Source organism: Anopheles arabiensis, chromosome 2 (assembly GCF_016920715.1).
Source record: "Anopheles arabiensis isolate DONGOLA chromosome 2, AaraD3, whole genome shotgun sequence".
In the NCBI taxonomy this organism is placed as follows: domain Eukaryota; kingdom Metazoa; phylum Arthropoda; class Insecta; order Diptera; family Culicidae; genus Anopheles; species Anopheles arabiensis.
The window spans coordinates 66,596,908-66,613,003 of record NC_053517.1 but is presented as its reverse complement, the minus strand read 5'-3'; the positions used below and the strand labels follow the sequence as shown (position 1 = coordinate 66,613,003).

General features: G+C 38.9%; 1 long non-coding RNA gene across 1 annotated transcript; it reads right to left on the bottom strand.

The window, feature by feature from the left end:
- Window positions 1–2,247: 2,247 nt before the first annotated feature.
- LOC120897779 lies at window positions 2,248–5,762 on the bottom strand. The gene is made up of 5 exons (XR_005738576.1): window positions 4,700–5,762; window positions 4,398–4,611; window positions 4,188–4,301; window positions 3,815–4,122; window positions 2,248–3,722 (listed from the first exon to the last, which is right to left on the bottom strand). It is a non-coding gene; the product is annotated as an uncharacterized LOC120897779 (long non-coding RNA).
- Between the last annotated feature and the right edge of the window lie 10,334 nt (window positions 5,763–16,096).

Genomic DNA, 16,096 nt, shown 5'->3' with positions numbered 1-16,096 from the left:
ATAATTGGAAATTATTACGCTTGTACCAGTAGTGTATGTATTCCTACATGTCTTGAGTCACCAATGAACCCCTTTTCATCACAAACTGTATCGCAATATGGGTTGTTGCTGGTCTGTTTTTCCGGAGTAGTATCCGCTTGTAAAAGCGTACCATACCGGTGAACGCTACAACAATGTTTACATTTATGACAGCTCGCGCCTATGAAAGATGGTGGCACACTTGCCCCAAATAGAGATGGCTCTTTTGCCCCAAAAGTTGTAACTTTATTGAAATAGAATTTTTCAGTGACAAAAAGAAAGTTTTTTTCAACTAGCCCCACAAAAAAAATCACGTTTTCTCAGCTATACGGTGGTGTAAATATATCCTCGGTTGATTGTTCGCATGATATTTGAAAGCTTATTTGGTTGGATTAAAAAATTATAATATTCTGCTCAATTTTGAAACTCAACGTAAATCAGTTCAAAACAATGGGAAATATCGATTGGTCTATATGAAATTCGGCTCAGTATACCTAGTCATTGGAAAGCAACCAACTGTAAACACAATTGATCATTAAACTACAGTTTTTTAAGGAAAAATGCTTGGTGGCACTCTTGCCCCGTATGACACACTTGCCCCAAATTCCGCTACATACCCAAGTAGAAAAATCGTGCAGTTTTTTTTCTTTTCTATTTGCCATCTCCCGTTTTCAGCTTAGCGGGAGATGGGATTGCACGCACACAGGTCCAAGTTTTCGCGAAGACACGCACACATTGAAACCAATGGCAAATAGGTGACAGCAGGCGAAAAAAAATAGGTTATGTGATTGTAAACATTCTATTTATTCCAGCGTTCGCATCGGATTGAAACCGCGCCTACTTTCTCAAGTTTCCCAGTGCATTGACTCCTTACATAGCTGTGAATTATAGTAGAGAATATTATATACAGGTTGGTTATTAAATTTTGAGTACTTACGCAGATTTGATCGCAGTTCCATCGTTCAGCCGGCACTACCTCAATGAGATGTACTGCTTTCCGGATTTGCGTGAGCTGCGTTAATTGAGAACAAAAGTAATTGAATTGGTTTTACCTTTATAGGAAAATGTCTGAAGCTCCTGTCAACAACACCAACAACAACAACAACGATAGCAACAACAACATCGTAAAACATCAGCATAAAAACCATCTCATACGAATTGGTTCAGCAGAAAGACAGCAATCCGCGTTCCGGTTAGTGTATCTCCAGGTGACACATTAAATTCACCTCCCCTGCTTGTTCGCACAGCGTCCTTATCCTTTCCAAGTTCTTCAGGAGTTCACAATATTTCATTCCCTTCTCTGCCCCCCAAAATCACAACTCCCAATCCAATCCCGGTCCCTCCACGTACCTCTTCGTTGTTCGGTCCAACTTCGATTGTGCAAAACGTTTCGTTCCGGCATTCTGTTTCCCTCCCTCTCAGTCCTACCGTGTCACCACGCACGACTTCTCTGTCCCTTCCATGTTCTCCTGTACAACCACCTGTGCCAATCCGTCCTGATCCAATAGTTTTCGATCGATCAAGTTCCCTGCTCATTTCTTCCGTTGCTTCGCATGTTCCCGTCGTACCTCCTCGAACCAGTTCCTTACCCATTTCCAACACCAATCATCCGATCCTTAAAAAAAAGTCACCTGGAGATACACAGTTAGACCGTTTAGCAAAGAAAATAGATATTTCATCAAAAGTATGTTGCCACACTTCACAAGAGGTCGGCCTAGTTTTAAAAAATACAAGCGGCATGAAAAATTCTGAGAGCTTACAGGGACACTTTAAAAGATTAGAAACCCTAGAAATGCTTGAGGAAATGGAGGAAAAACTGAAAACGAACAGCATTTTTATGGCAGAAACAATATACCTGCTTGTAAATATATTGAAAGGTATCAGTGTTGTTAATGAAAGATTATCCAGCACGTTAGATCTACTCTTTGATAGAGAGTTCTTTTCCTTGTTTTCGTGGTCAGGAAAAAGCATACCAGAACCGAAACTACCTTTGGAAAAATATATACATGTAATAGCTCTTTTCAAATTTGTAGGCGGTAGTAACATGGTATCAGTTTCAGATGGAACTGTGAAAGATTTTCTAGTTAAGAAACTTAACCATGGAAAGGCACGAAGTGATGTGAAAGGGTTGCGACATACGGTAAAACGTAAAAAAGAAGCTTAGATTTAGATAGATATAATGGTCCATTAATTGTAGAAGTTTTTTATTTAATTAATGATTTTGGCATTTATACAATTAGGATATGAGTTGTGATTCAAGTTGTGATATGAACTATGTTGGAGTAAACGTATATGAATTTAATAAGTAAATATTATGTATGAAATACCAACAATCTGTTCTAGTTCTTAAGGCATTTCCTCCTTGCATTTTGCCTTTTCCCGGCATACTCGGCTACTTGATTCTAATCATTTTAATACAAAACTAAACTAATAAAAATATTTACCTAAACTTAAACCTTTACTACCTATTCTAAGCCTAACAACTTACATATAACAATTATGATCTAACTTTCAAATGTATGTAAAAGAGGACTGAAATAAAATGTATTACCCTGATCTAAACTAACTGCCACTAGCTTGCATTTAATTTCTTTTAATTCTATCCTGACTATTTCCTGTGATAAATCTTCTACCCTAGCTGTAAAGTTATAAATTATCGCCGAGCTACATGGTTGGCTAAAAGTGGGTTGTTTCTCCTTTAAGAGTCGTCCTTCTATAAAATATGAACCTGATGACTTTTCTGCAGTACAATACCTTACTATCTGATCCTCCTGTGTTAAAAACCATCCATTTCTATTGCCCTTTCTTAACATAAATTTTGGTTTGAATAACAAAATTACCTCATCTTTTTTTAACCTTTAGTGATGGATACACTCTATCATCCTTTGGCCTTGCATCTGCTGCCTCTAATTGTGTTAGTTCTATTAACCTACACACTATCTGGTTTAAAGTTCTATGTCCTGTTCTAGCTAAGTTTTTCATAAACCCTAACTTGTCCTCAATACGATAAGTTGATAAAAATGGAAGAGGCCCGAAATTTTCAACATCTGCTGCTACATGTAGTAAATTATGAACGTTAATTGTTAAATGTGTTCGACTATAAACTTTGCTATATTCTAATACAAATTGTTCGAGCAACTGACCAGCAAATATCCAATATTGTTCAAATAATCTTGAAGAGAATAAATTTACCGCAATGAAAAAAAGCTTATGGTGCTCATAGGCTACATCTGATATTCTGATTTTTTAACAAAGGTATGCTAACGTGATGTAAAAATGCTGACAATTCGGACCCCTTCCAAAACCCTAAATATTTTAATGACCTAGGCTTACGATGTATCTCTGACGGGTATTCGATCCTGACTTATATATTCAAAATTTCTAACTGTTTTAACGAAATTCCTGTTTTGACCACTTCGGAAAAGGATGTAAAGCACCAGTTGTAAAACCTTTAAGTATTTTTTTTTCTATTCCTAGTGCGAACAAGTGAAGGTCATCGGCTATCGTTGTTTGTGTTACGATGTCTATTTCATCTATGTCTAATAATGGCGTATAATATTTTTGGTGCTTCACGTAGTCTCCGTTTCTAAATTCTTTGTCGGTGCGAACTTCAGCTGTTCCTTCATAAATTGTTTTGGTTCCATCATAGCTGCCAACTATTTTGCACTTTATACATGCTTCCAGCCCAGGAGGATACGTTACTCCTAAAAATATATATTAAATTTGCTGTTACTTTCTGCTTTCCTTTGAAAATTCTCATTTCGTACTATTAAGTTACTTATTGTATCATTCTTACCTTTGATGAACGCACGAGCTGGTGTATCTGCTACAATAGCTTTCAGGCGAAAGTCGATGGTAATTCCATTGATATCAATGCCTTGCACCAGAACGCGTTTGATATCATCCACTAAAGGCCGGAGAAACCCTTACAAACAGCTCGGTTTTGTCGCACCACAAAATACACCCAGCACCATGATTGGCAGTGCTGGTAGATTAACTATATGCATTAATATAGGCCATAGCTGCGTTGGTCCACTATTATGCATCGGAAGTCCATCTACCGCAATATTTGCTTCTATCAATCTGATGACTGGTGGTACAGATCTAGAACGAAAAAAGAAAAACAAAAATCACCACATGTTTATTCCAAATAGTTATATTATTCTTACCGATAATATTGTTGGAGAGTGCTTTGTATTCCTTGGTACCAAAGCTGCCCTTCTCCAACGGCCGTAAAATGTCTCTCCACCTGTTTCGGAGTCTTCAGTAGCGTCTTTGCACACCTAGGAAGAGAAATATTTGTAGTTTCACGAGTCAACACCAGCAAATCACTCAATGCAGAATGCGTTATTTTATGAGTTAAAGCCCATATCCTATACCTGCTAGCATAAGCATTGCCTTCGGGGGCTTCATCAGCATCAAAATACTCATCCTCATTGACTTCGTCCTCCAATTCGCCTTCACTCCAATCGTCTTCCAACACAGAGCAATCAGCGTCTTCATCGTCATCAGAAACGTAATCCGCGGCTTCTGATTCCATGGGTATATCGGCAACTTCCACGGCATCCTACTGCACATTCCCGTATGATGAAGCTGTAATGTGTAATAATATTAAATAACAAATTATTGCTCTGCTTGCATTTTCCATATTTCATACAATTTCAGCACAAACATAACTTACCTTGTTGATCGACACCGCTGCTTGTTCCTGGAAGATTTTCCTCTTCCCATTCCTTTTCAAAGCGCTCCCAAATTGCTTTGGCACGCTTGCTCGCCACTCCACTTTTCTTCAAGCGTTTGGAAGGATCCATTTTCACTTGGTTTTATGCAAAACAAATAAAAAAAACAACTTTAAGTTCGAAGCAAAAGAAATCACTTTCATCCGTTTCCAACACCAGTTTGTTTTGATTTGAAAATGCACCCGCAGCTCTTGACGTTTACACACACCACCATACATTTGATGCTCTTCCACACGGATCGAGCAGATTTTTACCTTTCTCCCCCTGTTTTGCCCACATTTCGCCTGACAATTTCTACTTGGGTAATTACAGTGCATCCAGGGCCTTCTTCACAGTGATGGGTGAAGCAACACAGGCAAGCAGCAAGGAATACCAACTTTCCCATTAGTTCAATACAAGTTTGTACCCTCATCACAGCATATGCCGCAGGCAAGCTCGTCAACCCCGATAGTGACGCCCGCTCCAGTGTCAACGCAGAGCAACGCACCAAAACCCATGAAACCTAATTGCAAAGCAAGTAACCCACAAGCTCATCAATCCGGCATGAGACTCCTGTGCGAGTGACAGCGCAGAGCATCGCGCGAGATATGTACCCGAAAATTTGCCTATATTTTCGGGATGCTCGAAGGAATGGGCAGTGTTCTACAACTGCTACAACGAGTCGACAAGGGCATGAGGATACACGGACGTTGAAAACACTATAAGGGTAGTAGAGTGTTTAAAATGCCCCGCTCGAGATGCCGTTCAGTCGAAACTTAAACTGCCCAACGCCGCGCCTCTTATCATCAAGCGATTGGAGAAGCTTTTTGGAAATAAGACTCAGCTAATAAGGCATCTTACGGATAGTGTGCGGAGGTTAGATTCACCGAAATCAGAACATTTGAATAGTATAATCACGTTCGGACTAGAAATGGTAAACTTGTGTGATCACCTGACGCTCAGCAACATGCAAAGTCACTTCAAGAACCCTGAGCTCCTAGCAGATTTGGTGGAAAAACTTTCCGCTACGAGGAGGCTGGAATGGTCTCGGTTAAAAACAAGTTTGCCGAGCTCACTCTAAAACATTTCGAGGATTTCATGGAGGCTTTGGTGGATGACGCGAGCGACGTTACCGCGTAAACCCCCCCCCCCCCCTACCGAACAGATCATCCATGGATGTCTAGGAGTTTCCACTCACACGTCCCCTCACAATCTGTCAAAACGGAAGCGAATACGAGTGTTTCGAGCGCCTCACAATTCAGTAACGTTTACTGCCTGGTTTGTGCCATTCGTGGACACGTTGCCAACCATTGTGAGCTGTTTAAACGGATGTGGATGAGCGGAGTGAAAGCATATTAAGGCTACAGCTCTGCTCAACATGCCTTAACAAACACGGGTCCAAGCCGTGTAGATCGCGATTTTTGTGTCGTGTACCAGGATGCAGCGGACGACATCATACTTTGCTACACCGTGGCCAAAACATCCAACAGGAGCACTACCAAACGCACAACGACACCAAACAACCAGCTATTTTCTGCATCGTGCCAGTGACGGTCTACAACAATGGGCGAGCCGTGGATGCCGTAGCTTTCCTGGGCGAGGTTGATCGCCCTGGTGGAGGCTGAATTAGCCTCAGAGTTGGGACTCGACGGAGAAGTGGGACCATTTGGGCTCTGCTGGACAGGCAATGTGATCAGGAGGGAATCTACATCGCGACGAGTGAGCTTCCAGATATAAGCGAAGGCGGAAGGGCGGCGCTATTTTGTAGCAGCCGCCCACACCATGAAAACAGCTAAGTCTACCGTCCAATGACGTGAATTACGACGCACTGATAAGATCTTTTCTACACTTGCAGCACCTTCCAACATCATCCCTGGAGAACGCAAAACCATCCTTGCTGATCGGTCTCAATAATGTGAATCTGATCCGACCTTTGGAAACTTGGTTCTATCGGCAGTGAGGAGCGCCCTGGGCTGGGCCATCTACGACCCAAACAACGCGAGGACAGAAAGGACGATGCTGGGAAAGCATCAAATCACCCGGTAACTAGATCAGAGTTCCTGCGGAAAAATCCGCGAAGAGGGAGCGCAAGACGATCTTCTGAGAGAGATCCTACCGGAAAACTACCGTGAACTCCATCGCGATGAGGGAGCTAACACGGATCTACAAGAGGAATTGCGTAATTCCAAAACAATCGGCAGCCTAACAGGATGAAAAGAAAAACTGCGAGTGATACTAGACCCAGAGAACGCCCTTAAAGACCTTATTCGACGAAGGAAAATACTGTCATTTCTCGATTGGAATTTATCTGTCAAACTAAGACTTAGGCACAAAAATGCCTCCCATACGTGTAATAAAGGAAGAGAGTTATTATGTCACCTTTTACATTTATTATTTACTTCATTGATTTTCTTGGCTTTATCCGAAATAATCATTCGTTGGTTCCCATTTATGTTGTTTTTGCACATCATCATAAGGAAAATCCAATTCGCTCTTTCGACATTGACGAAAAAAATCTACTCGCGAGCAAATCGGAAATGAGCATGCCCAATTCCGATTTTCCGACTAGCATTTATCTGTCAAACCCTGTTTGCAGGATAGATTATAAAATCGAATGACAGTATTTTCCTCCATCTTATAAGGCCTTAAGAGCAACTGAGAGCGAGCAATCGTGTTGTCCGAAGCAATGTGGGATAAATGGCTGCAAGAATACGTCCCAACACTAAACCGCTGTACAAAGTGGCTTGAGCCGTGCAAGCAGCTTAAGCCTGGAGACTTAGTTTTTATCACGGAGGGACCGAGAAAAGAATGGATGCGCGCGATTGTTAAAGATGTTCCCGGGAACAGACGGCTCCATAAATCAAGCCTTAGTACGCAAAGCATCAGCATTTAAGCATCCAGCAGTAAAACTAGCACTAATCAACATAGAAGTAGATCAAGAACGGTTAACATTTAGAACCACAAGCACAATAACTACATAAAGTAAATTAGTGAACAACAAGTACGTGCAAGCAGATGTATTCACGGGGTAAGGAATGTTAACACCAGGTCCCTAGTTGACAGCCAAAGTTGTTGTTGTAGTTGTTGTTATGGTTGGCTATTACCGTATTAATACACGATGCGCAATCTCAGATTGCGCATATATTCGTTTTATCAAAACATAAGTCATTTCGCGTAGCCAACCCTGAGCTATAAACGTTATTTCCATACATTTTCAGATTGCGCCAAGATTGCGCATAAATTTTCAAGATTATATGTCCGAGGTATACAATTTTTTTTTGACAGATAAATATATCAAACCGACCCGTTTGACAGATAAATATATGCGCAATCTGTGATTGCGCATCGTCTATTGCTACGGTTACGGCCAAGCTACACGTACCGGATGACATCGGTCGATGCCACAAGGCCCGTGTCTGTGCTCCATCGCATGCGATTTTATCGCACGTGCTGTCAAACGCTTTTTCGTTTAATAACATTTAAATACAAATAACAAATAACAAATCTGATGGAGCACAGACACGGGCCTAAATCCGTTAACGCCATCTGTTAAATCCCATACAAAAATCGGCCCGCTGTGATCCAACACGGCTCGGTACATGTAGTTTGAACCAAAGTGGGTATAAGGGAGGTGTCGTCATGTAGAACATTTGGTCGTCAGCGCTATAGAAAAAAAAACCCAGATCGACGGCAGTTGTCAAAACCGACGCGCGCTCTTGGTGTATGTTTGTGTGAGTGTATTATTCGCGCAACGCGAATGTTCGCGCAACGCGAATGATAAGAACTCAACCCGTTTGTAAACACAACAACACAAGTGTCATTTTGCGCACAGACGGCGAAACGGGAAGCGGGTGTCAAAAACCACATGGCGATACAGTAGCAGCGAATAAAGAACTCTACATTTTCAACAGCAAAAAAAACCCAGTGTTATCACTTGAGTTATCCCATCATGTATGAAAGACATAATGTTTACATTTGAAGCAAATTTTCTTCGGTGAAGGTCTTGAAAATTTTACTTGATCATTTATCAAAAATTGAGTGCAAAGTGTTACTTCAATGGTTCATAAACACATTCCGGGTAATTATTACGATGTTTTCTTGGTAGATTCTTGGCTATATGCTCAGAAAACAGTGTTTTTATATTAACAAATCAACACAACTTGTGTGTTTACTTCTTGCAGAAAGGCTATTGACAACACTAAACATAGAGATTAAAATTAAGCACATTTTCTGTATAAATTTTTAGTTATATTATTTTTATGATATTTCTATTGAGTTAGAGTAGACATTAGAAATATAGATCTCATTCATTTAGTGTAAAGAGTGTTTGGTAAATTTAGTTCTAGTTAGTGTACTTGCTTGTTGATAGACCTATTTGCATTAAAAACTGTAAGATTGTTACTTTTCGGAATATTGCATCTGAAAGTATCTGAAAGGTAAGTTGATAATTTATTATCTTATGTTCCCAATCAATCATAATAACACACATTTCTCCTTCGATTAAGACATCAAAATGCCGTATAGGTCGTGTGCGGCGGTGTTTTGTGGAAACAACAGTAACACTGCAAAGCAACGAGGCCTCGATATTGTTTTCCAAAGTTTTCCTTCCAAAAACGATTTGTATTGGAAATGGATACAGTTTTGCGACCGTGATGAAAATTGGACACCGAACAAAAGTGCCGCAATTTGTTCTCAACACTTTCGAAGAGAGGATTACCAATTAAGGAACACACCGCTCTCAAGCATTCCAAATAATATTCGACGTTTACACTTAAAAGGTATTGGTTTTGTGTTAACACTCATGATTCTTGCAAGCTATTTTTTATAATAATCCTTTTCATCATTTTTACAGCTATCTCAACTGTGGTTAATACAAATATTGACCCAGTCGAACAACCAGAAAACACCGAAACATGCTGCAATGTTAACGTTTTAGAGAGCATGATTACCAAAACCCACCCAGTAATAATGCCTCACACGAAACATTGAACGAAAACATAGCTAATGAAAAGGATGCAAAAATAGCAGCTTTAGAATTAGAGCTCAAGAAATTACAAAACGTTCAAAAAACTAATGAAACATTAACTGAGCACAACCGAAATTTAAGAAATAATCTAGAACGTTTGAACACAGAAAACAAACTTTTTCAAAAGAAAATTTCATGTCTAAGAAAAGTACACGATAAAAAACAAAAATTTTCTTTAAAATCAACAACCAAAATCTCGGCCATTAAAAATTTGCTCAAAAATACATTATCAGCAAATCAAATTGATTTAATTTTCAACAGAAAAAAGAGAGTAATTTGGACTAAAAAAGAAATCAGTGCAGCATTAACCTTAAAATATTTAAGCACAAGAGCCTATAAATATCTTTTAAAAGATTTGAAATATCCTCTTCCATCATTCAGCACTTTGCTGCGTTATGCAAAAAAAATTAACTTAAGTCAGGGTATATTGAAAGACATGATAAGACTAGTGGGTACTTCATCTAATACATGGGAGCCTAGAGATCGTGAATGCGTCCTAAGTTCCGATGAAATGAAAATTTGCAAGATGATGGAGTATGATCAGGCTACCGATGAAGTTGTAGGGCCATATAATTACCTGCAAGTAGTTATGGCAAGAGGCCTTTTCCATAAATGGAAACAACCCGTTTTCTTGGGGTTTGATAAAAAAATGACAAAAGACATAATGGTTACTTTAATTCAAAAGTTAGCCGAACAAAACATTAATGTTGTTGCTATTGTTAGTGACAACTCGTCATCTAATTTAGGTTGCTGGAGAGAATTGGGGGTGCATAATCCTATAGAACCGAATTTTAAATATCCAAAAACGGATAAAAATGTATACATTGTACCCGATGCACTCCATTTGCTAAAACTTTTAAGAAATTGGTTTATAGATCATGGATTCCTGTACAAAAGGCAGGTTATTAAGGCGGACCTTCTATTTGATTTAGTGGCAAAACGAGATCAGGCAGATTTAACGCCGTTATATAAGTTAACAAGAAACCATCTTATAATGACCTCTCATGAAAAGCAGAATGTACGACGAGCCGCTCAAGTTCTTTCGCGTACCACAGCTATATCATTAAGACAATACTATCCTGAAAATGACGAAGCCTCGAAGTTGGCAGATTTTATAGAAGTAGTAGACTTATGGTTCAGCATATCTAATTCGTACACGCCTTTTGCAAAATTAGATTACAAGAAATCATTTACAGGGAATGAAAATCAAAAGAAGGCATTACAGGACATGTTCGATCTCATATCGACAATGACTATTATTGATAAGGCAGGCATGCAGATTTTTCAAAAGTCGTTGCTTATGCAAATAACATCACTAAGTTTAATATTCGAAGATATGCAACAAAAACACGGCATTACATTCATTTCAACACATAAGGTAATGGGTAGTTGAAATTATATATATGTAGGGTAAATGTACCTATAGTGGTGGTAGTACCAATAGTGGTGCTATTGCGCTAAAATGGGGTTCATAGGGCAAATTAAAAGTAATTAAGTTATTTAAGCTAGTGTGAAATGTTCTTCAGCCTTTTACAAAGGGTTCAAAAGTTAAATGGGGCCATTCCGGTACTTAGTGACCGAAAAATCCATTATTTTGTGAAATGTGTCAACATTTTTCCAAAATCCTAAGGATTTCATAACGAAACTCATACTTCTGTTAACGTTCTAAATGATCACATACCCACGGAATTACTAGTTTTTCAACATAACTGTTATGTAATGTTATTGTTTTACTAAAATTATTTGCCTTTTGACCATATTTATGCATTTTTGAGTGTTTTTTACCATAGTGCCATTATAGGTACACAAAACAGGCATGTTCCTATAGTGGTTATAGTTATAAAATCAATAAAAACAGGTCGTTTTAGATTTTTTCGAGGATATTTTTGACATGTCGTACTGTTTTCACTAAAATAAGCAACAGAAATGAGTTTTATGTAGGTAATTTACCAAAAACAGGCCAAAATTCGCTTATATGGCTGAATGAAAAATTTACTTCAAATCAAGCACACTCTTCCGGATGTAGGTTGATGACAGGTGTGATGCAGTACTTTAGTCAATAGTTTCATTGATCAATTTTATACATTTTTTTACGATCATATTACGCAAGAAACCTATATTATGCCAGTAATCCTGGCTATTCATACGAAAACAGCTTCGAAACTAAGTTTCATTGATATTATACACCGTTTTTGATGCATTTTTGTTTACCACCACTATAGGAACACAATACGACGACTATAGGAACCATACCACCATTATAGGTACAACGAAGCAGTCACAACAATATGTATTTTTTCGTAAATTTGATGTATTTCAGGGTAAAAATGATTGTGATTGCGAAGATAGAACATATTCCAAAACATATGTGTTAAAAAATTCAGAAATTGTCCTTCCTGTCACTTTAAATCCATTAAAACACATCGGTACCACTACAACTTGCACCACTATTGGTACATTTACCCTATATACTTATCATCATTCTATATTTTTATTCCAGCTGAATCAAGATGTGTTGGAATTTTTTTTCTCTCAACTGAGGCAACTTGGAGGAGTCTACGACCACCCTACACCTATGAGCTGCTTACATTGAATGAGAACAATCGTACTGGGAAAAACACCGAGTATTATAAAGAACCAAACCCATTTACCTCGTCCTCATCTGGCACAAGATGAATCTGTATCCATAGACCAACGAAAATGACGGATACCGAGAGGAGAGAAATGACGACTACGTGTTAGCTGAACTTTACTCCTCTGGTGATATCATGCCTACTCTCGATGAACCGGAAGGAGATGCAGAAGATTTTTTATCAAGTGATGGTAGTTCATTAAGTAGCACGATGATCGAATTACCAGAACAGGACAGTGATGGTCTTGAATATGTGATGGGATACTAGATTTGGGTAAGCAAAGCTTGCACTTTACTACAGATCATAGCTATAGCTTCCCGCCATCATTCTTGCGCCATTTGTCTATTGGTGTATTGTTTGTTCCATCAGAATCGTTTTTAAAGCAAGGATTTAAAATGGAAAAAAAAAATTCCAGAAACTACATTCTGATGGCAAATTAACCAAAACAAGAGGTATCGTGCAAAAATAGACAAATCGTATCGTAAAAAAAATGCCTGAAATACCCTTACCAATAATAAGCAGCTTTGCAAAGCAACGTATTTGCTTAAGAATAAAGTATGAAAACATAAAAATTGCTAACGAAAAAAAACCAGCAAATCTAAAAGAGGCATAGCAGGTCGTTCAAAATCGGCAAACAAATTAAGAAAAACAGTAACTTAACAATTTGTTACACATTTTTCAAATTAAAGTTAAAGTTTTTGCTAAATTCTTATACTTTACATGTTAATAGTAATGTAGTTACCATTTATTAGAACATCGACATGTTATTTTTTTGTACGAATTATCTTACGAATATACGAATCATTTCAGGAATTACTCCATATCAATCAATCATCAAATGAACCCTCTATATATTACAAACTCTCTGGTAGAATATCACAAGAGAACGCATTTGATTAATGAAAAAAAAATTGATAACCGAGAAATTATATTATTGGTTGACATCAAAGATAAGATAAGATCATCAAAGAAATATCATCTATTATTTTCTCAACAGTTTCTGATGCTATGTAGATATCGATTGAAAGTTCATTATGTATGATTCTCGTTTCTAAAATGACGGATGAAGATCTACGAAATTTTAATAGTATCCTGGCTTTAACTCTAGACTAATTGAACAACACACCCTCGCGCCCCTTGTACAATATTTCAGATATGGTTTGCGTTCTGAAAACGTCTGTTGTTGACGGTCGTGAGTCCTTTCCTACAGGAGGCATCTATTTTCGCGATGCATGGGGTTGTATAATAAATGCTTGTGTTACTCGGGTGTGAGTTTATTATTATTGTATTCTGCACATGTGGGTTCCTACATATCACTCTTCGCACATCGGTTCACGATCAGGATCAACAGAACATGGTACATATCGATCTTTACTACGTGCTTCACGTTACAAGCCGCTTCTTTCATATTCAGTGTGATAATCCTGCTTGGCATCGGCCGCCGTACGCAGTACGCACACGTTGCACAAGTAGGCACCCTCAATCGTAGGTCGGCCAGGATTTGAATCAGTCGAAATGTGCGCCTAATACTACCAGATGTGGTAGCCAACGTCCCAATGGCACCGCCCTGCTTCGTTACTGCAGTGCCCAGCATGATTTCGATGTCGTTATGTATCGTCGTGGAAGTGTTGCGTCAGCAGCAGGACATTTTCCAGATTCAGGTCTATCATTTTGCTCACCTTCACCCGGCCGTAAGTTAGGGAATTTCCCTTCTTTATCATCACTATCCGCCCGATGAATCTTTCCTGTCGTTCATATTCAGTGTGATAAGGTTTAATACCGCAGACAGAAAAAACAAGCAAAACAGGACAGCATAGTTGGCTTATGGTTCCAATAATAACAAAGATGAAGGAAAGTATAATCATCTAATGATTATTTCTTTCAACAAAATAGTTCAAATGAGATACTTCGACTGATATTGTGCCTGAGCTTGACTGAGCTTGAGCAGCATCATCACTGTCTGTAGATTCTGTTGGTAAACAAAAATCGACGGCAGCTGTCAAACTGATTTCCAAAATGGCAACATGTCAAACGCTAAGAAGACACCTCCTCTATATTCCTCCTTGGTTTGAACTAGGTCCGCGCTCAGAATTGCTCAAATTGTATTTTCTTGCTTGAAAAAAAATTGCAAGCTGTTATTTTCTTTAAAATGTTTGGCTTCATTTTCCGGTATGAATATAGAACTTTGTCAACAGCAAATATTGTAAATAGCTTGTCATCAGAACGTGCCGTGTTGATCTTCCGAATATTTTGAATTTGGATCTGCGGTATATTAGCGAATCTACAGCAATATTTTCTTGCCTGTATGGTTTGGTGCGAAGTCGTCGTCGCCGATGGTGGGTTCGACCAATGCTATATAAGCGCAACGAGGCCGGGAATCGTTTGTTGGCTGATATTGCCGAAGAAGCTGCCGATGAAACTATTATTCAGTTTTTGAGGATGACGGAGGAGGACTTTGAGTACATGTTACAAAAAATAACTCCAAAAATATGTAAACAGGATACCTACATGAGAAAGGCAATCACAGTACGTGAACGTCTGATTATCGGGTTAAAATTTATTGCGACTGGAGAAAATTATAAAAGTTTGCAGTTTCTATTTCGTGTACGTTAAATTTAACAAAACAAATCGACATAAAGCACAGTTTATTTAAATACATATTTTAAGGTATCTCCTTCCACTACCCGCAAAATAGTGCCAGAAGTTTGTGATGCGTTGATTGAGGTAATTGCTGATTATTTTGCGGTAAGTAGTTAATACTATGATTCCTAATGCAAGGACCAATTTTCAGAATGTCTTCTTCTTTGACACCACAACCGTTGTCGGTCGAGGCTTTGATTTATCACTAGTGGGGGTTGGTTTGCAGTGACTTTTGGATAACCCCCCATAGCAGGATAGTCAGTCCTACGGATGGAGGCACGGTCCATTCGGGGCTTGAACCCGTGAGGGACATGTTGTTAGAATGTCTTTAAACTAAAATGAAGAAAAAAAAACTTACACTAATTTAGTTCTCAATTCAACAGGGCCAGCTAGATAGTTTGTGCAGATGACGCTGCTTTTTATATTTGTTTTTGACATAAATGTCCGTATCGAAATGCAGTACGTTTGCGTAGCATAGCCGTTGACCACGCTGTTTAGTTATGTTACAACCAGCTGTAGGCTTAACGGTAAGCGGTCTAACCAAGCGGAGTCCTATCCATCGATGCCCCTCCCTCCTTATTCACTGGGAACAAGATCTCTAATTCCAAAGACACAGCTACTACTATTCATTTCTATCATCGATTTCAAATCGTTCAATGACCCGCAAAATCTCATTTAGCATTTTTTTCAAATCCTCTTTTCTTCCACGCAGCATTCGTTCGGCTACCAAATCTAAAAACGAAGACACGGGTTCTCGCTCTTGCATCTTTTGATATGAACTCTCAAGATATTTTAGACAGCTCAAAAATTTTCCATCAACTCTAGCTTGTCTAGAGAGCCGTGGAGCATTTTGTGACGATGCGTTATTGGGTTGTTCTTCTTGTTTTTCGTTCATCGAAGTTTCCAGTTCCGAATCCAGACCCGTACTCTCTGGTCCGTTATAGTTTCAGGTATGCCAGTGGTCGTGTTCGTTTCTGACTGGACCACTACTGCTTGATCTGTTGACGTTATCGGAACTGGCTGACCGCGCGATTCGTATCCCGTCGACGTGTCATGTTGCG